Source organism: Vidua macroura, chromosome 5 (assembly GCF_024509145.1).
Source record: "Vidua macroura isolate BioBank_ID:100142 chromosome 5, ASM2450914v1, whole genome shotgun sequence".
Classification (NCBI taxonomy): domain Eukaryota; kingdom Metazoa; phylum Chordata; class Aves; order Passeriformes; family Viduidae; genus Vidua; species Vidua macroura.
The window spans coordinates 31,318,196-31,336,311 of record NC_071575.1 but is presented as its reverse complement, the minus strand read 5'-3'; the positions used below and the strand labels follow the sequence as shown (position 1 = coordinate 31,336,311).

The following is an 18,116-nucleotide window of genomic DNA, read 5'->3' as shown; positions in this document are numbered from 1 at the left end:
TTTTGAGCTCAGGTAAATATCAAAGCAATCTTACTTGTAATGACAGAGCTGCTTTCACTGGGGAGTGAAATGTAATGAACTAAAAAAGGAATTTAATATGCTTTCCAAATTAAATAATGTATTAATTCTGCTGAACAGTGGTCCCCAGCCCCTTTGAAAACAGCAGGTCTTATATAAATACCTGCAAAGTTTGAGGGTGGTTTGGCATTGAAGTTGCCCATGAGAGCCCTGGGTGGGCTTTGCCCAGGGCTCCCTGTGGGGACTCTGGGCTGTGTCCTTTGCCTGTCCTTTGGTTTTGCCCCTTCCCCACTGGCAGTGGAGGACATCACTGACCCTCTTGCCACTGTGTAAGCCCCAGGTTTGCTCTCTTGCCATCCCTCACAATGTGCAACATCTTCCTTGCTGGAATCAAGATTTATACCTCCTCCTCAAAAATGGCTGGGTTTCAGCTTTTGTGATAGCAGAAAACTGTTTGAATATAGAAATTCTAAAGGTTTGAAAATCAAAGGCACGTTAAAAACAGGCAGTTGCTCTTTAGTATTTCTTTAAGGCAGATACTCTTTTGTTTGAGGTATGTGTTTATTTAAAAGGAATGAGAGAAGATACAGAACTTATTCAACTCAGTAGTTTAAACCTCTTGGAGAATTCTTTAGGATTGTGCTGAAAAATCAGTGCATTGAATGATTTTTTTTTTCCCCTGGCAACATTATTTTTTTCCTATCTGAAACATAATTTTTTACTTCAAAAAAGGAACAAAAAAAAAATCCAAACAATTTTAGGTAGAATTTAGTGATTACTCTCTGTAGCATGGCTTAAGGTCATTAAAGGCAGCGTTGCAGAGAGCAAGTGTGGGCACAGAAACCTGTATTCCACCACTCTCTATAGAATAACCATAATAAAGGCATTCTTATCTAGGTAGAGAGAAACAGAGTCTCAAAAGTGTTAAGTAATAAAGGAACAGTCCCTGAAACTGAGAAATTTCCAGGCTATTGCTGATACAGTGGAACTCACAGAGCTGGCCAGAAATTTGCTGTTTAAGAACTACTTAAAAAAAAAAAATCTAATTTTGTTCATTAAACTCAAATCCATTTCATTTAAATCAATACTTAATGAGTGAAGTCATCTTTTTCACTCCAGGCAAAAAAAGTAAGGATGTACTTCACAGGCTTGACTTTTCGGCTGTTCCATTTCTCTGTATATTACTCCTATTATTTGAAAACAAGTCAGTAGTACTCATAGATAACCTTTATTTTTTTAGACCGAGATGACAAAATATATATTTTTTTTTTAATTAAAGCATAAACAAGAAGCTGTTTCAATCAGAACTCAGAAACAGCTATTCATCATGGTTTTTGAAATAAAAGACTAAATTCTCCTGCACCACGACGATGACTCGGGGAGCACTCACTCTCACACATTCTTCCTAATACCTGGAATCGAGGTAAAAAATAAGAATATGTTTTAAAAACATGCTATTTAAGACATGTACTTCTTTTTGTTTAACAGGCTCTTTAAAATATTTCGTCTGGAGAAGGATATTGGGGGAAGGCATTTCCTGTGAGGTACTGACCTTCAGTTTCCTTTCATACTCCGCTTTTTACTCGGTTTCCCCCCAGCTTTGCCGCATATTAAGTTCCTTTTTTAGTTCCTTGCACTTCCCTCCCCGGTGGAAGCAGCTCTGTCATTACAAGTAAGCTTGCTTTGATATTTTTTTTTTTGCCGCGGCCGCGGCCCCGGCCCGCGGCGGATCCTGAGGCGGCCCGGGCGGGGCGGTGGCGCTCCCTCGTGGCAGGCGGTGGGAGCGGCCGCCTCGCCTCATCCGGGGGCCCGGGGCCTTCCCCTTCAGGGAAAAGCCGCAAGTGGTACCGAAGGAGCGTTCCTTTGGATGTCGGCGTTGGAAAATTCTTCACCGAAAGAATTTCCCTTCACCTGATGGGGCAGGCTGCTCAGGGAAGGGTTTGGTTTGCCAGCCGTCAGAGTGTTCCAGAAACTCGTGGGTGTGGTGCTTAGTGTGCGGTAAAATTCACAATGCCACGGGTTTATGTCCAAAAGGGAGACAGAGGAGTCCTGTAACATTATTTGAATAAAGGGAGCGCTCATGGGGGGGTCTCTCAAATTGTTGGGGCATCCTAATTTCCCAGACACATCACCCTCTTCCTTCCCTCACTAGCTGAGGCACTTGGAAAGTACAGATTTCCCAAATCACCTACTCTGTGCCCCCCTCTAATATGCACCCCTCCCTCTTTTTTTTTTTTTTCCCCCTCTTACAACAAAACATTATTCATAATTCTATTAAGTCTTTGTTCTTTTTCTCTAAGTTCAGGAATTTTACTCAGCCTTGGCTAAGCAGCACTCTGTGTCAAATAGCAACATTCTCTAGAACTGACAGTTTCTTCCATTAGCTCCTGATCTGCAAGACCTGGCCCTATCTGCAAGTGGATTCCCATGGTTTGTTTGTAACACATTAACCTTATTCATTTCATTAGGGATGTGCTTTGGTGGTGGTGTCAGTGCAAGGTTGCTGGTTGGACTGGGAGGTCTTTTCCAACTTTACTGATTCCATGATCAGTCACCAGAAGTGCCAGTTTCTTGCAGCTTTGCTGTCCATCCTCTCCTGGCTTTGGCAGCCCTGCAAGGGAGAGCCTTGATGAGCTGAACTCCCTGCCCCGTGCTTTCCTGAGGTTTCCTCCATGGGACAGCTGTGCTCATTCTGATTGCTCAAGTGCCACTTAGCTAAAAACTGGTGGGATGGAGAAGGTCCCCAAGTAAATCACCCATGTAGGAAAATCAAGAAACTGAGCTGTTTCCTTTCCCTCACAAAAGATATGAAAGGGGATAAATGAACTGTATGACACACAGGCTACAGCCCAAACATGTTTCTCCCTTTTTCTTTTAGGGTAACTGGAAAATGTGCCTGCTTCAGACATTTTCCCACAGATGTGTGGTTGGGTGTTCACCTAAACTATGGGCTCTGTGTTCAGCTGGGGTCCAACAGATTATCCTATATGGGAATAGGGCCTTGTGGAAAGAAGCCTAGTAGGAGCTTGTCCTGTTTCCAAAGAAAGGAAATATGTGGATCCTTTGTCTGTTTCAACTCTCCAGGTAACCCTGTCATAGCTGGGACAGTGAAGGGGACGATGACACTGCTCAGATCCTCAGCCCTGGAAACCTTAAACGTGCACTGAAGTATTTCTGCTGAAATACACCACACACACTTGTAGTAGTTCATCTCTACACTCTACCAAGTTCTCTATCCTTATGCCCCTTGTTTTTAATAGTTAGGTGAAAATGCTAACTAAGCAGAGTCTGACATGAGACTGAAGAAATACCTGTGTCCAGGCAGTGATAAGTAGGTAGGTGGAAAATAACAACACAAATTGCTCATTCAATCTATCGATGGATCGTTGGGTGGCATCTTCCAGGTCATTCATTAATCACTCATGTGGCCTCAGAAGTGATGCATTAAAAGGTAAATACTTTATGGACTTTTTTAAAGGTTTTGAGACAGTGTTGGAGGCTCTTTGGAAAAAAAAAAAAAAAGGAACAGGAACAGTTGACTCATTCAAAACAGTCATATTCTTTTATTCCTGCCTTTGTAGAACTTTCCTGTTCTTATTCCTTATCCAGAGGTGAAAAAGGGCATAAACAACAGAAAGCGCCAAACTCATTTTTCTCTATAATTTCTATTTTCCCTTGAAAAGTGAATTGCCTGCTTTGTTTTACTTGAAAGGTGTTCCATCTATTTTTTTTTTTTTTTTTTAATGGATGAGAAGTAAGTAAATGAGAGGGCTTCTTTCTCCTTACTTACATTGTCCTTTTTATTCCATGGAAGAAGATGGTTACAGAAGATTGAAGATTTCTTCCCTTCTTCCCACACACTCTTATTTTGATTTCTGTGCCCTTTTCTTTGAGAAGAAGGGGTTTAGAGATCACAGAACTGAAATAAATCCCTCCAAAAATCTTTTTTTTTTTAATATTTCTTCCTGTGAGAAAGACAGGAATGCAAGGCAGCAAATAATAGAAGTGTTTTCTTTTAAAGGTGGTATTGGGGATTAAAGTAGTGTATTTCTTAGGGTTACAAATTATTTTCCCTCTCCCCAGAGTGTCTGCTGGGTTTTTTTTAACTTGTTTCACTTTTTTAGTCAAAATTCTGAAAACTGAAATTTTCTCTGAGTTTCAACAGAGGCAGGAAAAAAAAAGTGAGAAATTTAGCAGAAACAAAAATCTTGCCAATGAGCTTCCATAGTTGTATGAAGGGGAAAATGGAGCCATTGTTGGTGCTGCTGTTTTTTGCTCAACTGACATCTGGTCTGCATGAGAAAATTCACATTGGTAGGGTGTAAATCAGGTGAGATCCAGTGTCTTCCTGGCCCTTTCTGGAATTAGGAACTCAGTGGGGCTGTGGTTTCTAGGTAAAACATGTGTTCCAGGACTGTCCAGGTCAGCCCTAGACATGAGGCCATCCTAAACAAAACAAGTGGCTCCCTCTGAGGATATACCACCCTCACGGGAATGAAAAAGGGACTAGGGTAAGGGAGAAGCAAATCAGGAATCAATGTTTGCTCATCAGTGTGGTCAGAAATATGACCGTTAAGTACAGATTCTGGCTCTTTGTGCCAAAAAAGCAATCTTATATTTTTAGGAGTTGACAATTTTTCAGCCTGGGGCAACATTTAATGCTAGTAAAACAAAATATTGTGATTATTTGAAGATTAAGCTACTCCTGCAGGTGGATTGCTCAGATATCTCCATAAGCATCTTCCAAGCTCAGTGATGTCCTGCTCTGTATTATTTCTCAGTGGACTAGGCATGCCCTGATATGTTTAAAACCATATGAGAAAGATGTGACCGAAGATGTCTAGGGGGAATTATTGCTTGGAAAACTTAATGATATTTCATTACCTGTTGGCAGGTTATGTGCTGTGGCTCTCTGCAGTTTTGGTGGCTTCATCGAGATCTTTTGTAGAGCTTGAGTGTGATGATCTCACAGTCTGTGCTGGCCTGAGCCTGGAGAACACACTGTCCACTTTGTAGAGGACAAATGACACAAATCCCCATTAAACCTGCATTCTTGTGGACTCACCTTATCATGATTCTTGGGAAAGTGTCCCAGAGAAGCTAAAACAATCAGTGGTGTCTTGTTCTGGATATGTTTAATGAGCTGGTAGGCTGAACACCCAGTCTGTGCTCATGAAGTTGTTATTAATCCTGTATATTCCCACATAAATCAAGAAGCTCTCCTGAGTTTCCTTTATAATCTCTAGAGGAAGGTTTCTCCCACTCCTTCCCCTGAATGTAATTCAATTCTTAAGTAAGAAGCAGTGCATCTCCAGAGGATGGTTTAGCTTGCTCAGATAGCTCAGATGAGATGGAATCAGATCACCATCTCTTCTTCAATAGAAATGCCAGAATAGGCTCCATTGCACCTGGATCACATAGCAGTGAGTGCCAGATGCTGAAGAAATTTGGGAAGTAGAAATATGAGACGAGGAGCAACAAAGATCTGGTCAGTCCTTTCAGTGCTGGAGAAGGGCAGGCCAGGGCAGTGCTGACCCTGACATGACCTTATTCTGGCAGGCAGTGCCTGCTGAGTCAGCACTGGCTCATATCTCCTCTAGTGCTGGCCAAGGAGTGCCACTGCTTCCCCATCTTTTCCCTGCATGGTCCCCTGTGCTGCTCTCTCCAGGGCTTCCCTCCCTTCAAGAGCCTTTTCCAGAATGCCTTGGTTTGCTACTGTCTTCTGTATTGTTTTCCTTCTTCATTGAAGGGTCAGTGTTATTTACCCCCACACTTTATCCTCAGAAGTGGCACAGAAGAGAAGCACACATTGTTGTGCTCCACAGGGTTGAGAGAGACCCAAAGTGGAAGCTCCATTTACAGAGCAATTGAACCCAGAGCAATTGGCAGCACTTTGCTGCTTCCCTACCTGCACTAACTAGAGAGCAGGTTTAGGGCTAAAACAGAAAATGAACTTTTTTTTTCCTTTTGAACTTAGTATAGGAGTAGTGGGAATGTGTAGCAGAGTGTGGTTACTTGATAACTCAAAGCACAGCCTTGGCCACAAGACCAGCAGCAGGTACAGCCCTCGGGGCCTGTGCAGCACCCACAGCGCCGTCATGGCCATCCCCCCATCCACATCCTTCAACAGCATCCCTCTGTTTAGCTCCCGTGTATTGTTTGTGCTTTTAAACCCAGCAGATAATTAGAAATACTCTTGCAAATTAGTTTAAACTAAAAATGCTGTTGCACTCGATTCTGGTTTCAAAAGGTATTCTAGTTAAAGCATCCCAGCTTCCACAGGGAGGCAGCAGAATACCGGAGAATTTCTTTGCAACTTCAAACTTGCTCATTCGTCTAACAAACTTGCTTTTCCTTCTTCTTTTAATGAGCTCTTTGACCCAGTATATATGTTGTTTGGATTAAGAGGTTTTAAGAATTTGCAGTTCAGATGAAAATTCTTTTTTTCTTGCCAAGGTCAAGCTTGCCAAGATCACCATCCCCCTTATTTCCCTCTGAGCTGCCACCAAAATTATTTACAAGTTATATAAGAGCCAATTTTGAAAGAAATATGCTTTTAATTAAAAACTAAAAATCAGGGTGACTCTTTTGAGACAGTGTAGTTATATTTTGTTGGTATTTCCATTATTTTCAGGGTTTTATCACCTCAGAAGAAGAATGCATTCTACTCCACTGAAACTTGGAATTTTAGTGCTCAATACTAAAAACATAAAATAAGTAGAAAATAATACTATAAAGTCCAGCATTTCCAAACCAGGCATTCAAATATCATGGAGCAGACATCCACCCTGCCCCCTAATTATGTTATTGGCTTAAAAAAGGTGAAAGTTTTAAAATAATACAGATAGGGTTTTTTGCTTGTCTTCTGCCTTGTGAGACTTTATGATCTCTATTTTCAAAATATTTCGATTTTTCCCTTTTTCTAAGTGGAAGTTGAGAATTTTTTTGCAGACTTGCATGACCCTGAAAGCTAAACTTTGGAAAAAATTTTAAACGTATCCTTCAAAGAAAAGATAGATTTTCACATTCATTAGTGATTAGTTTTGCGGGGGTGGGTTTTTTTTTGCTTTGGTGTTTTTTTGTTTGTTGTTTTTTTTTTTTTTTTTGGTTTTGTTTTTTTTGGTTGTTGTTGTTGTTTTGGTTTTTTTGGTTTTTTTTTTTGCCTGGGGGAGGGAGGTTGTTTGCTTTTTTGGGGTTGGTTGGTGTTTTTTTATTGGTTGGTTGGGGGTTTTTTTTGAATGCAAGCAAATTCATAATTTCTAACTGTTAGCTTTATCTACAGAAGAGGTGTCTCATTGTTAGGAGCAGCATACATTTCTTTCATATTGTCCTGAAATAGATATCAGTCTGCATCTGAATTTCACTTCACAGGAGACATCCCAAATAAGCTTTCTCAGCTCCTTTACTCCATGTATTTGCAAAAATACCGCTCTCATGAGGAGTCTTTTATTTGATCCAGGGTGGCAAATTCTATGTTCCTAGTGAGACTGGGGGTTTTAGACTATTCTCACAGGTTCACTGACTTGACATCTTTTTTGTCTATCTCCAGGAGAGAGGATCTTGCTCACCTCATGGTCATTTCTTTGCAGCACAGTGCTAGATTTGGTTTGTTCAACCCCTGTCTACTTAGGAAAAAGCAAGAGGAATATTTTGTATTTTTCTGTCCCTCAAAATTCTGTTGAAAATTAAAACATTAAAAATTCTAGTGCATTTTTACCACATACAGATATTTTCTTCATATCCTTTTTCATTGATCCACCCAAACAATGGGTTTGATTAAAAAAATATCTGATGAAACAGGTGAGAGGTAGAGAGAGGTAGAGGTAACTGCCTTGCAACAAACACACACACGAGTCAGGGAAAGCACCAAAGAGTGGCTTACAGTCATAACCAAGGGAGACTGAACCTGTAACCTCGAGGTGAAAAGCTCCAGAACTGGCTCCCAGAGTTATGAGCTGTGTAGTCGCTCTGGGACCTGTTTATAGGTAGAAGATGGATGATGCAATTTGAAACACTGGTAGTGTCAGGCTCTGGTGAGGCACTGGGTTCCTTCTCCAGCTCTAACATCGCTCTCTCTGTTTTGGAGGTGCCTCATTCCCAGTGTAAGCTGCTACCCTGAGCCAAAGGGCAGGGTTAGAAGCCCAGGGGGAGATGGATGGTGTGGCATTAGGGAAGAGCCAAGAGGAAAGCTCCACCTCCATAGTCAGTGATAAACACAAACTGAAAGATTGGGCACAGCCTAGTAGTAGTTAGGAAAATACTCCAGAATACACTTAATTTCCACAGCAACAGCTGCAAGAAGCCACCAAACTGTCAGTCCTGGCCCATGATCCTGGTACAGACCCTGGTGGGGCCTGTCCAGTCCCCAGGGAGACAGGATGATCCTCAGCCTCTGCCTAGAGGCATTGATGGGACTTTGATACTGTGATCTAAGAGGAAGAACAGCTGCTGAGCATGGAGGGTGTGAGTCTTTCTGAGCTTTTGGTTCCTCCTCAGTGTAACTGATGATCTCTATTTTGCAGGATTGCTGGGAGGGTGAATGCATTAGTCACTGTTCCGGTGAACTACAGGGATGGCTGTTGTCAGGTAATTTATTAACAATCTTTCCTTCTTTGCTGCTTTTTTCTCCAGTGTTTGGAATTGTGGCAGGTCCTCCTGGTATTCACAATTATATTTAAAATCATATATTAATTCAAGGGCAAATGTACATCAGAGCCTGAATTCAAGTAGGGCCACAGAAACATAGGACCACTGTGATTCAGCAGTAATGGGGAGCCAAGAACCGGACAACAGGGCATCAATGAAGATTTTTCTGATGTTTTCTGTTAAATAGGTTAAAATGACCTGATTCAGGCTCAAGAAATTAATCTGCCTTTAAAATTAGATGATCTATTTTTCACATCATAGCTGCAGTGTTTCTGTTCTCTGCCCTCCCTTTCACTTCATATGTAACCACATTTTGGTGGTAGATGAAGTGATTCCTATATATAGCATGCAAAACACTTCATGATCCTTTCGGGGAATAAGTCCCAGATATATCAGATATTTATTTAGCACAGTACTTTTTAGTAGGAGCACAACCTTGGAGCACAGCTCCAGCACCTGGCTTCAAGCTCAAAGCTGAACTTACTGAATGTGGCTTGACAAGAATGTTTGAATAGTAGACATGTTGAGAGAAAAAACCCAATTTTGTCTGCATCTTTGCTGCAGCAATGAACTCCTCACCCTGAATTAATTGCAGTTTCCAAGGAGGCTGACAGTTCAGCCCATTTCCATAGGAAAGGAAATACCAAAGAGTACACTCAAAGGAGACCCTTTCCAGGAATTTAGGATTTGCTATACCTATCAGGTCAGATATCCTGTTCCTGGCAGCTGTCAGGACACGATGCTTCAAAGGAAGTTGGATGAATTACATAGCCAAAGCATGACTAATTAAAGATGGAGAGAACTGAGGTAAGCATCTCTCTGCAGTGCAGGACTCAGCTTTCTGCCTGTAGGAGGAGATCTGATTACCCCTGGCTTAGTAAGTTGTATAGCTGTAATGTTACTAGCAATCATATTCAGGCTTCTACAGCTTTGCCAGGTCATTACATTGTCACTTTCAGTTACCTGTTCAGCATCTGCTATGTTTTTCAAAGATTTTACAACCAACAAAGGGTATAGCTCAATGGGGAGACACAATATAAGTTCATGTGACCAGTAATGTGGTTATTCTGCAATGTATTTTCTGCTGGGTCCTGATTTTTGAAACAGATGGAGAGTGGGCAGAGAACTGAAAGCCTTAAGACCACTCAGCTTCAGCTGCTTTCCTGCCCACCAAATTACAAGGTCAGGCCTTCCATAACACTTCTGAAAAGTGCCATATGCTAGAGATACTACCAGTCCTTTCAAGTGTCTCTTGACTTCAGAGGCCAGACATCTTAAATTACCCTTCACCAAGTGTGCTACTGAGGCTTCACAACAAGTATTTTATTCCATGTGTTCTTCCAATATGCCTCATCTTTTGAAAGCTTACAGCATTAACTAAATTTGTCATCCAGAGCAAATGGACCCAAGGTTTTCTAAATTATCTGAAAATGAAGCATTTGCTTACTTCTCATCTGCCTTTCCCTCCTCCTTGGAAATCATAAGTCATGTGGTGTTGTGCCCCTAGTGCTGCTTCCTTGCTTCTAGGAATGGGTTGACTTGAATGTAGGTTGATAATTTAGTCACACTTATCTTTAATTATCTCTACAGAAAAAGGACCCTTGAAAATGTTGAATAGGGAAATAAAACAGAGAAGTAGTAACTTATTTCATACCTTCCTCAACTTGTATATATTTTTTCTGAAGTGTTCGGTACAGTAGAAGGAGAATATTTATTTTAAATTTTGTTGTGGAAAGGTAGTAAATTAAAGAGGCTCTATCATTCCAAATAATTTTATTTTAAAACAGAAAGTTCCTTCTCCAAATCTCTTGAGATATCATACATATCCTCTAGCATAGGAAAATCAATAGATAAAAAGGTTCCAGTTCAGTTTCCCTTGGATGTGATGAAGTACATTCAAATATTGAATGATAAATAGTCTAATTTACAAATCTGCCAAACTGGCATTAGCATTTTACTAACTCCCTGCAGTGTCATAAGGTTTAATTAATGGTTGTAAAGCACTCCTGTGAATGAAATGTATGACTTTTTACATTTGAGATTATGTAGATCCATAAGTTTCTGCTGTATTTGTAACAGCTGTCTAGAAGACTAATGGCTTTGCAGATTTACTGCTGTGCTGTGCTGCTTTCTGCTAGCCTGCGCTTTTTGCAAGTTTGGTACTGGTAGTAACTTTGAGAGCTTAAGACCAATCCTAAGTTTGTTTTCAACTGAAAGACATCTCTTAATTGTTCAAGACAATTTTCTTCCATTTTAATACCTGTAACTTACACTGTATCAAATTAATACTAAGTGCATCACATTATTCAAAAGAATGGTGGTTTTCAAGTAGCTGTGGAAAAAATATAAATTTATGCAGCTTCAATGAGACAACCCAGTGAAGAAGTGACTCCTTGTCTGACTGCAGCATCACTAGCGTGGCTGCAGGAGCAAGGTAACATGCACTGACGATGGGTAAAGTGACAATTCAAAATATTCGTGCAGTTCTTATCTGAAGGGTCTCTCTCAATTTATGCTTTAGCTCAATGTGGTCTTGTATGTCACCCCCTTGAGACTGCCCAGAGTATTCCAGTGAGATCACCAGTCCTAACTGAAGTTCATGATGGGACCATCTAACTGAGGTACAAAAGACTTTTTTTTTTTTTTTTTTTTAACTCCTTACCCTCTGTTCTACTCTATCAGTGTGTCTCCTGCTAATTTGGTGTAACTGCCCTTTTTGGGTGGTGGGAAAGAAAGAGATGAGAGTGCATGCATGGCCTTAACTTGAGCAGCAAAAATCTGCAGCCTGATCAAATACTCACTCATTTTGGCTTTTGCCTTTGGGAGTGCTCCACATCACTCGGTATGGTTTACTTGGTCCAAAACAATTATCATTTTTTTTCTATCAGTGGTTTGAAAACTGAAGAGAGATAAATGGAGCATGTGGTTTCCTTGGTCACCCTGAAGGTGTCCTACCCCCAGCTCCTATGGAGCTGCTGTATCCTGTATTCCTGAAAGCAGGAAGACTCCCCAGCTCTGCAGCTGAGCCCCAAATAATCCACTGCAATGCTCCATGCCTTGTGCCAAATGGACTCAGTGGTCTCCTGAGGCTGACACAGCTGTCAGATCTTGACAGAATGAGTAAAAACCAGGTAGGTTTTTTTAGGATTATCCCATAATTCTGTCAAATATATCAATATTAGATACAGATTGATGCAGGGTATTCTGGGCCTATGCAACTGACAAGTGAGTTATTTTCCTTACAGAAGGATGTGGCTTTTGGCCACATCAAGTAGAATGATTAACCCAAAGTGGCATTATACACTCTGTATTGTTATATTGATCCTAAATATTGGGGACTGCCAACAACAGCCATCTCTGCTTTAATTATTTTTTATTTGTATTGGCAGTGTAAAGACTAGGACTATAGAAGCACATATATGTGTAAAGTGTTTGGTTTTTTCCTTGCCTTTCCTTAGGATAACCAATTTAGATTCAATTGTTTTTAGAACCCAGCAGTTCTCTGGCATGTATAACCAGAAATAATCCTGAATCAATCCAGATGTTGACATGTATTTTGATAATTCCTTTACTGCCTTTCTAAAATATGCCTGGTGTTTGAGATGCACTTTTTTTAACCAGCACCTCCTGTCTGGAGAGCTAGAAAGCAGCCCTGCAGATAATTATCACCTCTGCATCAGTGTTGGAGCAGGAAGCAAGGCTGCACCAGTGCTAGTGAAGGACTGAAAAGTATAAAATGGTCTTTAGAGCTTTAATTACTGAGCAATTGCTCACCCCACAGCAGGTCAGCAACAAACTTCAATCACCATCATTCTATTACTCTGTTTTTAAATGGTTTCATTTTCCTGTGAGAATTATGACAAAAAACACTGCACAAACCTTATGTGAGCTACATGTGACTGCAAAAAAACATTCAAAAAGAGAAAAATCTCATTATTGGTGACTTAAATGAATGTATCCTGAAAGGTAGTGAGTGATGCCTCTATGGAATGCTTTAGGATACAAGTTGAAATTACAAACAGTACATGGGAGTATGTAAGAAGGCAAAAGACAGGACAAGCAAATAAAAGTATCAATGCTCTTGTATATGGAAGAACACATCTAAGGGGCTGCAATTTCTGTAAGTAGGGGGAAGTTGCTCCTGTAGGATGGGCATTTGCTCCTGCTAACAAGACAGTACTGCTGGAGTTTTTTGCCAGCCTCCTTCCATTGACAGAAGAATTCCCAGGGACAAAAACCATGAGATCTTGGTAAACACCCAGTGAACCCCGTTTTCTTTGCAGAGAAGCAGCTAGTAGGAGTGGGATATGCCAGTGGATAGCCCTCTTTTTCTGGGCACTTCCCAGGAACCCTGCAGGCTGCTGGAAGGGAGGTGTAGTGGGTTGACCCAGGTGCCCACCAAAGCTGCTCTATCACTCCCCTCCTCACTTAAATGGGCAGGGGAAAGAATATATAAGTAAAGGCTTCTGGGTTGAGATAAGGACAGCAAGAGATCACTCACTAGTTACTGTCATGGGGCAAAACAGACTCAGAGAACTTAATTTATTACCAATCAGATCAGAGCAGGATAATGAGAAATAAAATCACATCTTAAAACCCCTTCCTCCACCCTTCCCTTCTTCCCGGGCTTTATTTTATTCACGAATTTTCTACCTCTTTCCCTGCAGTAGTGCAGGGGAGCCAGGAATGGGAGTTGTGATGAGTTGGTCTCACATTTTCTGCTGCTCCTTCCTCCTCAGGGGAAGGGTTCCTCACACTCTCTCCCCTCCCACAGGAGACAGTATTCCAGCAACTTCTCCAGCATGAGTCCTTCCCTGCAGTTCTTCACAAACTGCTCCAGAGTGGGTTCCTTCCACAGGGTCAGTCCTTCAGGAACAGCCTGCTACAACATGGGTCCCCCACAGGGTCACAAGTCCTGCCAGCAAACCTGCTCCATCCTGGGATCTGGTCTCCACAGATTCTACCAGGACCCTGCTCCAGCACAGGCTTCTCTTGGAGTCACAGCCTCCTTCAGACATCCCCATGCTCTGGTATGGGCTCCTCCAGGGGGCTGCAGGTGGATCTCTGCACCACTCTGGGCTTCAGGGGCTCAGCCACTTCTCTGTGGGCTGCACCACAGAATCTCAGGGAAATCCCAGCTCTGGAGCCTGGAGCAGCTCCTGCCCCTCCTTCTACCCTGGGTGTCTGCAGAGCTGTTCCTCTCATGTGTTCTCACCCCATTCTTCTCTGTACCCAATTACTGCTGTGCAAAAACTTTTTTGTTGTTGTTGTTCCTAAATCCGTTATTCCCTAGGTGTCACCACCTTTTCTGCTAGGTTTAACTTTGACAAGTGGCATGTCTGTCCTGGAGCCTGGGCTGGCATTGGCTCTGCTGGACAAGGGGGAAGCTTCTGGGAGCTTCTCACAGAAGCCACCCTTGTAGCCCTCCCTCCACTACCAACACCTGGACACACAGACCAAAATCAGGAAGGGGCAAGTGCTGCAGCCCTGCAGTGTCCGGTATCACCTCCTCAGGAGAGAGCTGAGATTCAGCCTTGTTGGCCTGGGCCAGACCGGTGCAAATATTCCATTTGTACAACTGAATTTGAGGAGAATGGAAGAGGGAAAATAACTAGACATTTTAGAGCAGAGAATGAAAGATTGACTTAATAAACAGAATTGTGACATAATACTGTAATATATCCAGAGGGTCTCTATGCCTCCTTTGTATTACCACCCACACAGTTTGTTTGCAGCTGTGTGGCACCATCTGCAGACCAACTGAAGGATGTGTCATGCCACTGAAATCTGTTGTTTCAAGACTTGAAATTGCATCTTTTGTTTGATATTTGACCACATTTGTAGTTCCTGAATTATTCTGTTGACATTTCAAGAACTGGATGGTGTTTCTAAGTAAAAGTGAATCCATCAACCCTCTGTCAGAGCACTTCACTTTTAGTCAAATAAAATAGTATCATTCCTTGTCATCTTTGTGCTTCAACCAATTATTCTTTAATCTTTATTCAATATATTTCTTTTACCTGAAATGCCACAAAGCCCTGATGCTATACTTTGCATGTTCAGTGGTTTCTTTACTAATCTTGATTTGCTTTTCAATTTCACTGATGAAGTAAGAGACCAATTTGCAAGCAAATGGCCTGGGAAACAGATGCAAGAGGATTATATCACATAAAACCATTCCAGTTCTTCTGTGCAGTCCCTGTTTTGCACAACACTATCTGGCTGTATCAGGATGCAGCTCATGGACAAACTGCAGTGCACTGACAGCCTCGGTGCCTTGAGCAGGTGAGAGGGGAGTGTCCCACTTGGCTTTGTGCTTGTGTTAGATGCTGAGCTCTTGAGGTTTATTGGCTGTAGACTTTTCCCACTGTTTGAGAAATTTTGGCAGGCAGTGACTGTTGAACAAGACATGTCACTGCCTTTCAGTGTCCAGACAGAGGATGCATTCCATCAGCCCCAACATGAGGTTGGGTTATCCCCATTGGTCTTGAGAGACAAATAAGGTCATAAATAGTGGTTTGATGGTTTAGTACTGGGTTATGGCTCAGCTACTGCATAGGGAGCTGCAGTGTGTGCTCAGTGACATGCACCCACGGGCCATCTGCTTCTGTGCTAATGTGATTTATAATGTAGCTATCAAGGCTCCATTATGGCTAGAGGTGTCGCAATATGTCCATAGGGGTCCATCTGGGGAAAAAAAAAAAAAAAAAAAAACAAAAAAAAAAAAACACACCACTGTGAATTGAAGTTTTTTGTTGTGGTTTCATCCAACAGACAGCTAAACGTGGCACATCTGCTCCCTCTTGCGCCCACACTGGAATGGGGGAGAAAATCAGAAAAAAAGGTAAACTCATGAGCTGCCATAAAGACAGGTTAATAAGACAGAAGAGGAAAGGAAAATAAGGAAGGTAAGGGAACATGCAACACAAGTGATGCACAGTAATTGCTCACTACCTGCTGACTTAGGCCCAGTCAATCCTTGAGAAGCAGGTCCCCACATTCTAGCCAACTCCCCCAGTTTCATTGTTCAGCTTGAGGTCATATGGTTTAGAATATTCCTTTGGCCAGTTTGGGTCAGCTATCCTGTCTGTGTTCACTCCCAGCTTCTTGTGCTACCCCAGCTTCACTTCCTGTCAGGGCAGGAGAAACTGACAAATCCTTGATTTAGTGTAAGCCCTGCTAAGTAACAACTAAAACATCAGCGTGTTATCAACACTATTATCATCCTAAACTCAAAACACAGCACTGTACCAGCAACTAAAAAGAAAATTATGTCTATCCCAGCCAAAACCAGAACATTTTTAAAGTGTGCTTTTGAAATGGCGCAAAGTACAGTAGGAGCCCATGGCAGAGTCCAGACCAGTCCCTGCATTCAAATGTCACTAGTCAATTCTCATGTCCCATTTAGGTTAAAATATTTCATGTTCTTGGGTTTGAGACAAAAAGTTTAGACACACACTTAATGTCTAATTCAGTAATGTGTTTGTGAGTTAATTATACTGAGAGATCAATTTTATTTTACTGGCACCAAAAATTTCAGCAAATGTCAAGCAAGCTGCAAATGAGGCAATTCCAGACTGGGCTCTTATTGAATTAAATGGATTATTTCCTTGGTGCCTTCAAAGTCTTCAAATATGTCTGGAATCTCTTGTCCATTTCTCTGAGTCTTTCGAAGCCAGATCATTAAAATGGCCCATTTTCCATAATATCGTCCTGGGTTTTTCTCATCGCTCCCCTGATTATTATAAATTCCATGGTATGATATTTCAGAGGATTAATATTCCATCTGCTCTGCACACTGCCAGAGGATCAAAACACCTGGCTGCTTCAACTCAGGCTTAATCTGCATGATAAGCTAACCCCTGTAAACGCCCACGTTGTTCATGGTGGGCTGGTCTACATGGGTGGTTTACACTGGTGGAAAGCTGAGTATCCATATTCAGAGATCTGTGCCACACATCATTGACAAAGTACTCTTAATTCTGTTGAGATTAGTAGCACTGTGGCAGTGGAATAAATAGTGTCGAGAATCAAGTTAATTTGGTCTGTGCTATCATGTATTGTTAGCTGTCCAGTTATGTTCCTGTATTTCTTTGTGTCCAGTCCTGTACATCTGTCTGAAGATTCCCACTTCTGGCCATCTGCTGCAGCACATAGGTGAATGAGAAAAAGAACGTGTTCCTCATTGAAGAGGAGCTAGCATTAGTCCAAAGCTTTTTGGGACACCTACCCACAAGCCTGAATACATGAAGAAAAGAAAAGAAATCCCAGCAGTAATAGATAGCCGTCAGCAGTTTGTTTTGATATGGTTTCTGTTCTCGGCATTCTATCTCAACAGCATAGTCTTTAACACCCTGTTCACAAACTCTTCAGTTCTAGAGATTAAGGGGAAATAATGTTGGTTCAATAGTGAGCCAGCAGTGAATAAGTATTACGTGACAATTTATACTCTTTATCTGTGACAAAGGTGAGCTTCAACTCACAGAGGAACATGCTTCTGGTAATTTTTTAACACTCAGAACTAATCTGGAGTGTAAATACTCAAACACAGTCATGACAAAACAGTGTTGTTCATTTAGAGTGGCTTGTGGGTCTTCTTCCTCAGTATTTCTCTACTGGTAGCCTTTGCTGACCAGCTCTGCTGCAACTACTTCTGTTCACCATTGATGTCTGAAGGGAAAGGAAGGCATCCTGTGAAATGACATTGTATTGTAAGTGGTTTTGTGATGCTTATCTGTACATCTTTTAATCTCTCACTGAACAGGGACAGCATGCTAAATTCATAACTTGCTGCAACCCCACTGTAATATCATAAATGAGGAATTAATTTGGTATGTTGTATCTAAGTGGTTACTGAAATCACGGCATGTAAGTTGTTTAATCTTTTGTTTATCCTATCCTGAATCTAAACTATCCCCAGCTTTAGAACTTTTACTTGCTAATGTGGACTCTTTAGAAGTTGTTTCCCAACTCTTCTTTGGTCCACTGTTTTTTGGTCCCCAGTTAAACTGCTAAAAAACATTGAAACTGTGTGTGAGAAAAAACATATTATCTGTTATTTTTGTGTAGTTGACACTAACCAAGCCTACCAAAAACTGTCCTGATGAGTTTCATACAAACATTCATTATTCTCTGTGGCCAGGATTCAGAACCTGAAACTTCCCAAACCATCATAGAAATTTCTCTTTTGAGAAATTGAGTCTAACAAGGCTTTGAGAACCCTCATCTGGTGTTGAACTCCTAATTCAATTGGAGTGGAAAAAACACAGAGGCAAAGAACACAGGTTCTTAACACAGAATTTGTATTTCTAAAGGACTTGGCTGTACAGACCTTGGGAAACAAGTTAAGACCAGTGTCGTGGTTTGACATGGAAGTGAATTTTTTCCAGGAAGTCGGGTCAAACCAATCAGTGGTCAGGTTTGGATATTGGCACCTGGAGTGACCACTGAAA

General features: G+C 41.5%; 2 long non-coding RNA genes across 2 annotated transcripts; one reads left to right on the top strand and one right to left on the bottom strand.

The window, feature by feature from the left end:
* Positions 1 to 1,230: 1,230 nt before the first annotated feature.
* LOC128807448 (uncharacterized) lies at positions 1,231 to 2,044 on the bottom strand. The gene is made up of 2 exons (XR_008437161.1): positions 1,571 to 2,044; positions 1,231 to 1,430 (listed from the first exon to the last, which is right to left on the bottom strand). It is a non-coding gene; the product is annotated as an uncharacterized LOC128807448 (long non-coding RNA).
* A 1,252-nt stretch (positions 2,045 to 3,296) lies between these two features.
* Positions 3,297 to 14,607, top strand: LOC128807449 (uncharacterized). The gene is made up of 4 exons (XR_008437162.1): positions 3,297 to 3,353; positions 8,541 to 8,604; positions 11,186 to 11,285; positions 13,439 to 14,607. It is a non-coding gene; the product is annotated as an uncharacterized LOC128807449 (long non-coding RNA).
* Positions 14,608 to 18,116: the final 3,509 nt, after the last annotated feature.